This window comes from Bos javanicus, chromosome 21 (assembly GCF_032452875.1).
Source record: "Bos javanicus breed banteng chromosome 21, ARS-OSU_banteng_1.0, whole genome shotgun sequence".
Classification (NCBI taxonomy): domain Eukaryota; kingdom Metazoa; phylum Chordata; class Mammalia; order Artiodactyla; family Bovidae; genus Bos; species Bos javanicus.
The window spans coordinates 7567662-7581940 of record NC_083888.1 but is presented as its reverse complement, the minus strand read 5'-3'; the positions used below and the strand labels follow the sequence as shown (position 1 = coordinate 7581940).

Below are 14279 nucleotides of genomic sequence, written 5' to 3'. Positions count from 1 at the left end.
GTATGTGCTAAAGATGATACTATAGGGGTTGACAAATTAGCTTTAGAAAGTTTGTATCTGCTTGTATCATACCAAAGGTCTCACCCCAGATAAACAAGGATATTAACATATGCATGTACCACAACCTAATAGATCACAGAGAAGCCCCCATGTCTGATGGTTTTTCTCACATATAAGATGGGTGGGCAGTGTCTCCAGCCCAGACGACCATAAGATATCATTACAAACCATCTCCTGTGAGCCCTTCTACGTTAAAGATAAGTGAAAGGAGTATCTAAAAAAGCCAGAGAACCACAATTCTTGTCCCAAACAGATGAGCTGGCATTTATTTCTATAACAATGCCATAAGGACCACACTCGAGGGGTGTTAGAGCAGTGTGCCTTACTAGCAAAGGTGCCTTACTAACTCTCTGTTAGCCTTACTAGCGAATAAAGTGCAAGTCAACAAAATGTGAAATCTGGTTTGCATTATCTGCTTCCTACTTTTTCCATGAGTTGGAAAACACAAAATTATTTAAATATGTAGATTACTGACTCTGACATGCATTATTTAGTAAAGCTTCTATTACTGTTTTTCTTTATAATAAAAAAGATGAAGAAAATCAGAAATCAGATTAAAAACTACATTGACCACCTAGTCTACCTGTCCACAATGGCACTTTATCTGTACCTCCGTGAAGACTCCCCCACCAGATCATTTTCTATGCACGTGCATGCACACACAAATGTAAACATCTATAAAAAAGGATCAAGTCATTCTAAAAGCATTTTTTGGCATAACATACTGTGAATTCGACAATAATTTAACAGCTGCATCACATCCCATGGTATAGTACATCATAAGTTGTAATCAGTTTCCTATTAGACATTTCATTTATTCCCAACATTTTATTAGGACAATGAGCAGTCAGTCTTCATGAGAATTCTTAATTATTTCAATAGAATCAATTTCCAGAGTTAGCCTTGCTGGGTTGAACTGTCCTCGGGGAAGTTGGTACCAATATACACATTTGGTAGCTGCATAGGAGTACCTATTTTATTGCCAAAAGGTGCATTTAAAAACAGCTGTCAGAACTTGGACGTTCAAATGAATACTGTCACCTCGGAAAAAACAAGTTCTTATGATACTGTCAGGCTTAAAAAAAATGTTTGCAGGTTTCTCCTCTGATCATCATCTTTTGACTGAGACAAAGAGGTGACCTTCCATTATTCATTGTTATGTCTTTTGGTAATAGAACCTTGATTTTTAATTGGGCATTTTGCCACCTAGCTAGCTATAACATCTCCCGGCCGCTCCTGTAGCTAAAAGCAACCTAGGTTCTAAGCTAATGAGTAAACATTGAGTTTACTCTAGCTAGTAGCAAATGTTTGGGGTGGAACTTCCCAGAAAAGTGCTTCAAACAAAGGGGCATGCCCGTCATCCTTGCTGGCTGGGATACAGGTGTAATGACTGAAGCTCAAGCAACCATACTAGAACATGAGGTGACCCATTAAGAACAGTGCAGCAAGACCAAAGGAACTTGGTCCTTCACGACTGTGCAGCCAGTAGGCTGACCCTGGACTGCTTACCTCTAGACTTCTTTACATGAATAAGAAAGAAACTTGTGTCGTGTTTAAGTGCCTGCTATTTGTTAGATGCAACCGAACAAATCCCATCTGAGAAGTGCCTTCAGAGCCATGTATAAGCAAAGAAGAAGACAGTGACTGTTGGTTTATGTCATTGTTGTTTACTAGAATTGCCTCTCAATGATTTCTGGCTGTTTCCAAAAGCTAATCTACCCAATCAATTACAAGGAGTAACTATCTCCAGTCACATCAAAAAAGCCTGTTGTTGTAGGAGTTCCTAAAATGCTGTGTCTATGGAAAGCATCATCTTGAAGCTGACACCACCAACTTGTATCTGCAGCAAATGCACACACAGAGGCCACACACTTGACTCTCAGGTATCACACTTGATCTAGTAATTACAGATTAAATGCCTAAGTTCAAAATATCTATTATAGAGGTAACTTCAAGGCCCAAGATCTAGAGAAAGAATAACTCTGCAAATCCTAAGTTCAGGTTTTTAAACTAAAAACAAGAGAGATTAAGACTACCTATCCTTCATTTAATCATCCACCTAGCAACTATTTATTGAGTGTGCACTGCAGCTGTGTGCCAGACCCTGTTCTTAAGGGGTGGATAATATACCAGGTAAGCACACGAATCAAGTGGTGGTACATAGCCTGCCTTGGGCATTTGGGTGCCCAGGAAGGCTTCACATAGGTGTGAAAGGCTGGAGCTGAAAGCTAAAAGCTGAGGAACAGATGAAATCATGTGTAAAAGCGATTAAGTGGCTGCGATGGGAGAAGTGGGTGCTCGTGAAGATGGCAGGGATCCAGTAACAGGTGATGCTGGGAGAGAGGAGAAGGGCAGCTCAGAGAGGCCTCGGGAGCCTGTCCAAGGCACTCTGGCTCAGTGGCGGACAGTGGGCATCACTGAAGATTTCGGGCAGGAGAACACGACGGTCTGATTTTCACGGTAGAAAGAGGTCGTTTGGCAGCAGCACAGAGGGTATGATGGCCAGAGGGGGCCGTGCTAGAAGAAGCGGGATCAAGCCAGAGGAGAAATGTTCTACCGTCCCTACCGAGTTCCTGTAATACAATCGATCTGTGAGGTTCACAGGGTTAAAAATGAAACTAACTGCAGAAACCATGCTCATTTGTCGTAGCACAGATCTGCCATGTTGAGCACACACTCCCCGTTCAGAGCACGGAAGGCCCCAGGGCTGCTCACTGGCCATCAACCACCACCAGGCTTGTGTTTGGAGGAACGAACAGTGGCTAAGAATATTATGCTCATCATCAGAGACTAACTAGGAACAATGTCTACTTGTAAAACCCTTTTTCCCTTGCTTACAATTTAAATAAAATGTTACATATCAATAAAATGATGAGTAGCAGACATCAATATCAAATAGGTATTAATGTAGTGCTAAAGACTAAAAGCATTTAAAAGCATATAAAAATGCCCTGGGTATGCTTAGACTCAAACACAAATGTTGGGCATTTCCAGTACGAGAAAGAGAAAAAAAACCTAACCAAGTATCTGTGGCTAATGTTTTGCACTCTGCTCCTTATTGCACCGGAAATGGCATCTCTGGGCAGTGGTCCTCTGCAGCACACGCCCCTCCGGGGGTGCACTGCATGGAACCGCACCATTAGTCAATTCCTGCCACAGCAACACACGGGCTAGGGAGGTAGGGTTTTGTTTCAGCAACGGGAGCTGCCTCAGAAGGAATTTCGGTAAAGCTTAAATTAGGTAAAATCCTGTTCCTAGACAGAACAATTCCTCTTAAAGGGATCACAAATTGCGACCATAGATCTTCCACGGTACATCACGCCACTGTGCACAAACACATATCAAATACTTTGGGGGAATAAAAACAGGGTGTGATGGGGAGAGAGAGAGAGAAAGGGGACCATTTGCTGGAGGACAAACTCAGGGGTGGAAGCCAGAGTTCCCCTGGCTGCAGCACGATCCACGAGGGCTCTGGGAGGCAGGCAGGAGAACCCGAGGAAGTTCAGGATTAGAGAGTCCTGGAGCCAGCCCCAGAAGCCCGCTGTAAATTTTGCCTCATCTCAATGTATATAAATATTATTAGTGTTCAGGACTATTAAGGGATTTCTTGAAAAGCCCCGGGCAGTGTGTCTAGCCAGCAGACGATGGCTGCTCCACGCGAGTGCCAAAACTTAAAATTTAGTACAGTTACCAAATTTCCAATCACAGAGCTATGGGAGAAAGGAAGGAACGTCTTCCTTGGCTTCCATGAATAAGGAGCACACCTGGCGTGATGCAAGGCATTTCTGCCTCTAAGACTAAAAGGAAAACGGAAGGTGCTATAAACCAACAAATACACGCAGGGGGAAGCGACTGGATTTTGCCCGTGAGATCTTTCTGGTCATTGGAATTTTTACAATGACCAAAAATAAAAACAAACGCCTATGTAAACTGTCAAGAAAGCTTACAACAGGTCCCACATCTGCACTGAAAGGATTCGTTCAGGGCCACAATCCCATAAAAACAAGGTGTTGCGCTTAAAAGCTCATTTTCTTCTTTTTGGGGAACAGGAAAAAAGTCACACACATCAACCTTTAACTCTCTCCTTCCCTCCCCGGAGTCCTTGTATTTATTAAATTCTTTCTAGGGATTTTAAAAACGTTTCTCTCTTTTCTTGCCAATAAACTCTTTAACAATCTTTACTTCAGAGAAACTTTTACAAGCATATTTTGGAAGAGAAGATGGAGAACTCAAGTTCTTCACAGAAGAAAAAAATGGGAAAGGGACCACTTAGTCACACGACTTTAAAAAACACAAACATTTTATCCCAAATAATTTCAAAAGGACAGAACCAGTTCGTGGACACTGAAATAAGGTTAAGTTTCTGTATCAAAATCCAGACTAGTGTAGGGTTTTCTAAGGTATTTCTGGGTACCCTAAGGGACATACCGCAGTTCCCCATAAAAAGAGGGTGCCTTTCCTAAGAGACAAGCATCACTCTGCACTAAGGTGAATGGCTGCTAACTCCAGGAAAGCACACTTCAACTTCCCAAGTACATCCGGGAGACATGTGGTCCAGAGAGTGTGTGGTTTTCCTGCCTGGCCTGGAGAGGAGCTGATTCCACTAGACACCATGGGGAGGGGAAGAGAGGGAAGCCCCAGTTGCGTCTGCTGGACTCACAGCAGTGCCCCATTCAGCATAGCCAGAAGCCCACCCAAGGCCTCTCCTCCAGAGACCTCTGAGCCAGCTCGCTGGGAGGATGGGTAAGTCTCCTTTGACCGTTAAAGACATCAGCCAAGCCCGGTCCTGCAGGTTCTGCAGGTAAGAGCCCAGCTCCTGAGGATGGCAGCGGGAACACGAGAGGGGCAAGCAAAGGGCTGGTGAGCCCTGGCAGTGGTGCAGACAGAGGGGCAGCAGCACAGATGGGGAAATCCTGGGACTGCGTGGATGCTGTGCCCTGGGGCCCGGTCAGCAGATGGACGCAGCGGAGCCCGGCAGGACCCGGGATCCGCAGGCCTCCACCTCCCACGGGGCCCAGCAGCGCCTAGAGTCCCTGAGCCTTTCTGATACCTACGTTCTCTTAAAATAGGCCGCTCACATGGATTTCCGTATATTCACCTGTGAATTCTGGGCCCCACATTTCTAGTCTTCCCTGCTCCACTCCTTAATAGACCTAACACAGAGCTCAGGCTTAAGTAAGGATAATAATGCATCTACAGGATTCCTCTTCTAAGCCTCACAAGTGATCCCAAGGACCTACAGGCGAGGCTGGGCCTCACTGCTTCCTCTTTGCTCATCAACTCAAGTGGCACGAGTTGAGGCACGAGGGCAGAAAGGCTCTGTCCTTTCTGAGGGCACGCACGGCCCTGCCGCTTTGGAGCTCCATGCTGGTCATTTCAGCCATGAAGGTGGGTGAGCCACCTTGATGGGATGTCCCAGCTGGACTGAAGAGTGTCCCATCTCCAGGAGCCATGAGGGACTGCAGAGAGGGTCAGGGAGAGCCCACCTCGGGCCAGGGGGGCCCACGGCCTTTTATCCTGCCAAGTACTCTTCCATCTCTCCTGCCTTTTGACCTCAGGCACACACTCCTCTCCACCCACCAGTCCAAGAAGAGAAACCATCAAAGGGGTAAAGAGGAGAGGAACCGCGAGGCTTCCCGGGCTCAAGATGAAGCTGTCTCACCCCAGTGTTTTAGTCTGGAGTTCTCTAAATATGTCAGCTAGTGTGGAAAAGTAGGCTTACACAAAAATGCTAAGACTCATGAAATAAACCTGGCACAACAGTGTGTGAGCTCCACTCACACACACATGTATGCACGTGTATATATATTTACAAATCATACATACAATGAGTAAAGCACAATTTTCTCAAAAGGAAGATAAGAAGAATCTGTCTTGACCGTCTTGAGAAACTGGTACCAGAAAACTCCAGAGAATCACTGCCTAGAAACCCCAGTTCATTTCAGCCGGCTTCTCTGCCTGGAAAACTGTAGCCATTAAGAGGAATCAGGTGGTAACCCTGGTGTCTGAAACATTCAGAAAGAAGAGCTGCATCCCCTCTAAGCTTTCTCTTCTCAAAGCCAAAGAAACCACCTCCTGTGCAGGAGAAAACATTCTATCATCATAGTGGCCAGACTAAGAGACAACGTAATGGTTAGAACCTGAAGATAGCTTCAGTTTCTCTGTTGGAAGCATCAAGGCTAGCATGAGCACTGGAGCATGGGGAGGGCACCCAGGGGCACGCAGGAAGATCCCCAAACAGAGCTCTCGGGAGCCTGCAGAGGCTGGTTAATAAAGGGAGACCTTGGCTCCTGAACCGATAAATTAGTGAGCCTGAAAGTGCTTGTTTTCTCCTGAGTCCAGAGTGCACAAAGGAGTTCCTCCTTGCAGTCTTTCAAGGGGTTTTCAAGACTCAGTTTTGAGTCCTCTTCCTTCCGAAGAGGAAGGGCCCTGAACTAAGCATCTTTGGGTCAGCAGATGGACGTTCTGCAGCACCAAGGCACACAGAGGGGGCAGGAAGTGGTACACCTCCCTCCTCACCCCTGCCTTCCCGTCAACTGTCTTCTCCAGCCTTCACTCCTTCCGAGGGGCCAGGAGGTGGCTTCAGAACACGCAGGAGCAGAGACCCTCCTGTGGGAAGCTCCCGGAGCCCTTAGATCTGCCCCAGTTCAAACACACCAGGGCTTCTGCAGCCACGTTCTGCCTTTCATCAAGCCCCGATCCTCAGAGATGAAACAAAGTTAAGAGGCCATCATCCCGTGCGTGTCTGAGGCACTGCTCTTCAGAAACCTAGGCGAGCCTCACAGCAGTGCTGCAGGGAGCTCTTCCTTAGAGAAAGTGCTGCTGCCCAACCACACCCTGCTTGACCAAGCTCCTCCTCACCGCCACCCAGGATGCGTTTTCCCACAGGGCGCTCCCCCAGGCCTCGTTCAGGTGTCTGAACTCCTAATAGCCCTGGACAGTTGCTCAGTCTCAAAATTCCAAGGTTGTGATCCTGGCCTCCTCCTGAAGGCCATACTCAAGCCACAGTTCATTCAACATACACGAACATCACTGCTCCTTAACACCTGTCCACAACCTACCTAAGGCTGCAGAAGCAGTCTGAACAGCTGCAGCACCAGGGCACTGAGCCCAGCGGCGGTCTTCCATGACCGAGGCGGCACACTTGAGGGCTTTCTGTATGCCCTTCAAGGTAACTCCCATTGTCCCACCCAGCTAGCTCATTCCGACCATCTAACCACCTAATGCTCCTGTCCTTTCACAATAGCTGCTGGAGTCTCTCCTACATGAATGCGCTCTGAGTCTAAACACAGGACTCAATCTTATATATACTATTTAACTTAATGTTAACGATCACATGGGGCAGTAGCATCATGCTCATCGGTAGATGCCCACATGGAAGCACAGAGATTTTATAACGTTCCAGGGCCATTAACCATCCAAGTGAATAACTATCAAGCTGGAAACCTGGGCTTGGATCCCAGATCTATCTGACTGGGTGACAGGCTCTTCCCCTGCTCTGCTCCATGCTGGCACGAAGTTCTCGCCAGGCTCTGCTGTCCAAGAGCAAAAGGCTAGGGGGCTCTTCTCATGCCACTTTTCTCTGTAAGTTGGCATCCACCAGGAAAAAATAAACCACCAGTCTCAATATCCTCTTTCTTCCCCTTAAGGTGAACCACTTAGTCTGGAGGAAGGACAAAACACGAAACATGATGCTCTGGAGAAGGGTCAAGCATGTAGGTGAGAGTAAGGATGATGTACCCACTAAGCATTCATTATTTATTTGGTGTGTGCGTTAAGTCACTTCAGTCGTGTCTGATTCTCTGTGACTCCACGGACAGTAGCCCGCCAGGCTCCTCTGTCCATGGGATTCTCCAGGCAAGAATACTGGAGTGGGTTACCATGCTCTGCTCCAGGGGATCTTCCTGACCCAGCGATCGAACCCATGTCTCTTAAGTTGTCTGCACTGGCAGGCAGGTTCTTTACCAACAGCGCCACCTGAGAAGCCATGTATTTATTCAGTTCAGTTCAGTTGCTCAGTTGTGTCTGATTCTTTGACTGCAGCACGCCAGGCCTCCCTGTCCATCACCAACTCCCAGGGTTTACTCAGACTCATGTCCATTGTGTCAGTGATGCCAGCCAACCATCTCATCCTCTGACATCCCCTTCTCCTCCTGCCTTCAATCTTTCCCAGCATCAGGGTCTTTTCCAATGAGTCAGTTCTTCCCATCAGGTGGCCAAAGTATTGGAGTTTCAGCTTCAACATCAGTCCTTCCAATGAATATTCAGGACTGGAATATTCAATTAGGATGGACTGGTTGGATCTCCTTGCAGTCCAGGGGACTCTCAAGAGTCTTCTCCAACACCACAGTTCAAAAGCATCAATTCTTCGGCATTCAGCTTTCTTTATAGTCCAACTCTCACATCCATACATGACCACTGGAAAAACCATAGCTTTGACTAGACGGACCTTTGTGGGCAAAGTAATGTCTCTGCTTTTTAATATGCTGTCTAGGTTGGTCATAGCTCTTCTTCCAAGGAGCAAGCGCCTTTTAATTTCATGGCTGCAGTCACCATCTGATTCTCTATTAACTGGGTTACAGCAAATAGAACTCTCAAAGACATTCTTCTCTCTCTCAAAGGCTGAGCCCTGATGAGTCTATCAGCAGCCCTCAGTGCTTAGTTGCAATGGTGAAGCAGTGGCTCCTGTTGTAGAAGGCGCCTAGGGCATGTTCTGTGGGGCAAAGGCGACCACATATATAAGCAAGTGTGCTGTCAGGAGCCAGAGCAGCCAGACCCGGGGAGACTCGGTGACCCACAGAACCCTTTTCACCCAAACAAGTCTTGCTCATGAGATTAGATAACCAGAGTTCACTCTCTTCGCCAACGCCTATGTCTCAGCAAGGCTCCAACCTTGGTCAGGAAAAAGAAAAAACAGGTCTGTGCCTTCCCCTTGGTTGGGCACATAAACATATATAATCTAAGATCACAGAAATAGCCAAGTTCCAAGTAGATCCCTACTGACTAGTACACAGGTAAGCTACGATGTTTGGGGATATGTTTCATACTAGCTACTAAAGGCATCTATGAGGATTTCATTAATGAGCAAAAGAAATGATCATCCACAGAAAGTAACACCGGACCCCTGTAGTCTCCAGGATCTAATATGCAGCGCTGAGCAGACTATTGAGAACACAGAAGAAAAAGAAAAGAGGCAACAAAGAAACCAAGAGGGAGGTTATTCAGGGCACCATTATTAAGTAAAAATGTCAAGAGCTAATTAGGAAGAGTAAAGAAAGAGCAGCCATCAATGCAGACACAGTGCAGGACTCCAATTCACAGCAAAAGCTAAGTGAGGAGCAGAAGGCAGGCCAGGAATCTTCCTTTGGCTAAACTGCTGGTTTTGGTTACTGTGGGTGCTGTGATTTTTTTTTTTCTTCCCTCACAATTTTCATAACAGCTTGACTGAAATAGAACTCATACACAATTTCACCCATTTAAAGTGTACAAATTGATGGCTTTTACCATATTCACAGACTTATACAAACATCACCCCAAAGAGGAAGCTGTCTACCCCTCCCCTGCCCCGCTGCTCCAGGCGATCACCGATCAACTTTCTGACTCTACAGATCTGCCTCTTCTGAACACTTCATACAAACTGAATCATATACTACACCAGGGGGCCCCCGCCTCTGGGATCTAATGCCTGATGATCTGAGGTGGAGCTGATGTAACGACAGTAGAAGTAAAGGTCACAATAAATGTAATGTGTGAATCATCCTGAAAGCCCCCCCGCCCCCCAGCCCAACATCCGTGGAGAAAGCGTCTGCCCCGAAACTGGTCCCCGGGGGCCCATGGCCGGGGCCAGCTCCCCACGGGATCCTCTGGGTCTGACTCTCCCACTCAGGACGACACATTCCAGGTTCATCTGCGCTGTGGTGCATCAGTCCCTCACCCCTGCATTTCCTTTCCTAAATTTTGACTTTGGTGACCCGCGGGCGACAACGCTGGCCCCACAAGCCCTTCTGTTCCTGTGCAGTGAGAGAAACACAGGCATAGCGATCAGAAGCTGATGTTTCCATCAACTATTCGGACTCCAGGATCTACTCACAGTCTGGATCTATTCTAAAGGGAGAGAGACTTGAACCTGTCACACTGACTAGACTCTGTCATCCTGATAGTAGGAAATAAGAGGAGAAGCCACGCAACCTGTGGAGGAAGGGTCCTCCAGTCTGAGAGCCTCCTGCCGGCTCTGCCTGATGAAAACTAGGTGTCCTCACGATCCTCACCTCTGGACGAGGGCCTGGCAAACGGGAGTCGACGCTGCCTCTCAGAAAGGCCTCCGGAGAGTGGAAGCAGGGAAAAGGAAAGGAAGAAAGTCAGGTGCTAAGAGGGGAGGGCGGGCCTGACTTCCACTGCCTCTGTGTTTATAAAACAGAATATACTCTTTAGAAAATCAAACTGTGCTAATGTACTCTGCTGCTGCTGCTAAGTCGCTTCAGTCATGTCCGACTCTGTGCGACCCCAGAGATGGCAGACTGCCAGGCTCCCCCGTCCCTGGGATTCTCCAGGCAAGAACACTGGAGTGGGTTGCCATTTCCTTCTCCAATGCATGAAAGTGAAAAGTGGAAGTGAAGTCACCCAGTCGTGTCCGACTCCTATCGACCCCATGGACTGCAGCCTACCAGGCTCTTCTGTCCATGGGATTTGCCAGGCAAGAATACTGGAGTGGGGTGCCATTGCCTTCTCCGTAATGTACTCTAACATCTTCCAAAGATTCCTTCTGCTGAACTCACATTCGAAGCCTGTATAAAAATTTTTTACAAATACGGACAAGTTCTAATATGAGGAAAAACCAGGGAAAGAGACACGGAAGCACGGACCTGCCCCTGCTCTGGGGTCTCTGCCGGCTTCTCCACACGGAAGCACAGGGTCTCTCACACCCCTCACCCCTCCCTCCAGCTCTCCTTGAATCTTTCTCCAAAGAGGAGGAGAAACATCCCCACCTGATGAGGAGTTCTTCTGAGACTCTTCCCCAGTTCTGTGACCATCAGGCGTGAGCACACGAGGTACCTGCTGTCACAGACAAGTAAATGGACAGGGTGGGAAAAAAATATATATTCTTTTCACACACTTAAAAATTACTCCAAGTTATTTTAAATTTGGAACTGTTTGTATATTCCTTATAAGTTTATAAAACTCACACTGCCCCTCATGACTAACTGAAGAGGAATTGAGAGAGTAGTCTATATTTATAACTTGTCTGCTTGTGCGTGCTCACAGCCCTATTTCCACTCCCCGTTACTGTACACAGAGTTATGTGAGGTATTGTGGGCTCCTAAACTTTGCTGATTTCCAAACAAGGCAGGCCTGTGTCCCGCAGGGACAAATTGGGGGCTGTTTCGTCCAAGTGGAGACCAAGCTCGGAGGGAGAGGCCTCCAGCTTTGTGGTTTTGGCTGCATCTCTTAAAACGGGGGTTAGGGTCCATTTCTGGGCAACTACACGCCCCCTGGTGTTGACCAGTACCACTGCTACTGATACGCTGCCTGCCGCACATGCCCACGAGCAGCTCCGTGCTGCACAACTGTGGCTACACTCCCCTGCTGCCTGTTTACTTTGGTAGAAACTGCCGGTCCAAAAGGTGCGATGCTTCAACGAAACATGAAAAAGCCCCTTTCCATACGCATAAATATTTATGTCAACATAATTTAAATGAATCAACTGAAGGCAGCCACTCGCAGGGAAACTACTATTTAGAAACCAGCAATGTTTTGGATACAGTATGTCAACATCGGAACCGCTCCCCAGGAGACAGTGATAACAGAACGCGTGAGGTCGCCGTGGAGGTAGATTTTTACAGTCTGTGTGGATGGAGACTGGGACACGCAAACCCGCACACGTAGATGAGTTATGCTGCAGCCTCTTGTTAGGTGTTGGACAAGTCCCTCCAAAGCTGCCTCCCTGGGAGCACACCCATCTGGCCAAGGACCTCACAATTTTGCAAAGCTCCCTTGGAAACCTCTTTTGAAAAAAAAAAACTCTTCTGGGGATCATAGTACCATTCTTTGCTACAGCCTCAAGGTGGGGCACGTCTTCCTAAAAAGGGGAAAATGATCCCTAATTACATTTTTTTTCCCTTTCTTTCCTGATGTCAGAAGGGGAAAAAGGCATCTCCGCTCAATTCTCTGGCTGCTAGTAAGCTTGGGTCCCTTGGGTCACCTGGATTCCACCCTCACCCCCACCCCACCCCCCTGTAGTACCTCTTGAATGAACGGTCTCTCAACATCTTTGGTCCATTTTCTTCTTGGGAGCTTAAGTTCTGAGCGCATAAATTTAAATTTGTTTAAGCCCTTGAAGCTGTCTATGCTTTTTAAACATAGCATTGTGCTTTGCGAATTTTTTTAGGTGACTAGAGAGAAAAATGCCTGCCCACCCCTCCCCCTTTTCTGTAATTAAATCTACCCAAGGAGCATGAATAACAACCACTACAGATCACAACCTTCCAGTGATTTATTACCCTCCAGCCTCTCTGGTCGTTTTTCCTTTGATCTTGTTACTTCCTGGTGGCACACTTTTGGACTTGTAAACATGTATTTTGGAGTATATTGTTATGCTAGAACGCCACATTATTCTTTTCCGTTATCTAATCTGATTGCTGGCTCTATTTCCTGGAGTTAAATTATTTTTACTACTGTTGAGAAACCACAAAAGATCCACCAGACTTTCAAAGTACAGTAGACCCTGTTATAGGGAGAGAAGGAGGAACAGGTGTCCCAGGTAGTCATATGTTCTGGTTAATGGAATTACCACACAAACTTTATGAGAATCACTTTTTGGAGAACTGGACACACAGACACCCCCAAATTTGCAGAACTTACATTTAATCTATCTCATGATTCCAAAGTGCCATGAAAAAGCACACAAATGTAGAATGTTGGCATGTCCTTGCAAAGATTACTATTAAACAAAACCTACTGTTCTCACAGAATTCTGTTGGCTCATATTTATATTTTGTTTAGTTTTTATTTTTTGTGGATGGTGGGACAGCACATTTAATAAAAATGTTATGAACCTGGCCAGAATGTATGCAAAGTGCTAAGATTTCATACTGATAACCAATTGTGTTAGAAACTATCATTTTCTCCATTTCAACCGAGAAAAACCCAGATTCAATACTTCAGAAAGGGTGACTGAAGGATTCTGAAGTTTAATAAGACTCCTCCCCATTTTTAAAACACTAAGAGTTGAGATTTTGGGGTTTTGCTCTCTTTCGTAAATAACAGGTAATACTTGGTTCAACTCAAGTGCCGTCACAGGCATGTCCTGCACACACGGCTAACTGACAGTGTTTCAGTTGTAAATCCCCAACAGAGATGGGCTCACAGGTGTCTTCTGCCTTTTCCTATTAATTAATAAAACATCTGAGAGTGAATTTTTATTTGCTCTCTGAGCCATTAAATATCTAGTATCATTTTTCCCTTGTATCATTTCCGATTTTTTGGTGTCTGTTTTCCCCCAGAGTGTTATCCAGATTATAAAGTGAATGGTTTTGCGGCAGGCCCACCCAACATCACTTAGGGCTCTAAGAAAGCTGAAATCTGAAGCAAAATATGATAGAGCTTACTGTGAGCTCTGAAATGCTGGGTGGAAATTCCAGGGATTTCCCTTCAGACACTGCCACTCATTCGCCCCGCCATCATGGCAAGCAGCCTGCCTGCCAAGAGACAACGCACAGCAAGCCTGGCTTGTGCCGGGAGGTGGGTGGCTCTGTCTCCCCCTCCTGTTTGACTGTTTGAGCAACCTTTCCTGCATCCCACGTCTTCATCTTTCAACTGCCTCCTGAACATTATCTGTTGTATCCTACAGTCTGATTTCCAGGGTTCAGAGGAATCTGCTTTGAAAGATGAAACAACACTCAGGCTAACTTTATCTTAAAAAAACAAGCAGGGCAAGGCAAAACGTAAATGAGGCCCCAAACTTGGAAATCACATCCGAGGATCATTCCTTCATTCTGCCCTTGGCTCCAAGACTAAAGTAATTTGCACAAAAAGTCCATAAACATAAAGGGGTCCAATTGCACTCAGGCTCCAACGAGTGTGCCTGTGACGCACACGTTTGGCACACGGCAGGAGTGTGCAAAGCATGCCTGCAACGGAAGGGGTCAGCAGGGAGCTACTTTCGGAACACAGGATTCTCCTTCCCCAAGTAAACTTCTTAACCGTTTCCCTAAAACTACAAA

At 46.5% G+C, this 14279-nt stretch overlaps 1 protein-coding gene across 4 annotated transcripts in view; it reads right to left on the bottom strand.

The window, feature by feature from the left end:
• The window catches only part of IGF1R (insulin like growth factor 1 receptor), a 304552-nt gene that overhangs the window by 65674 nt on the left and 224599 nt on the right, over positions 1-14279 (bottom strand). Inside the window, exon 1 of one of the 4 annotated variants that reach the window (XM_061394277.1) lies at positions 10329-10377. The exons of the other annotated variants lie outside the window; for them this stretch is intronic. The gene's annotated coding sequence lies outside the window, so the exon portion shown is untranslated. Of the gene's footprint in view, positions 1-10328; positions 10378-14279 lie in introns of those variants that run through there. 4 annotated transcript variants of the gene reach the window in all.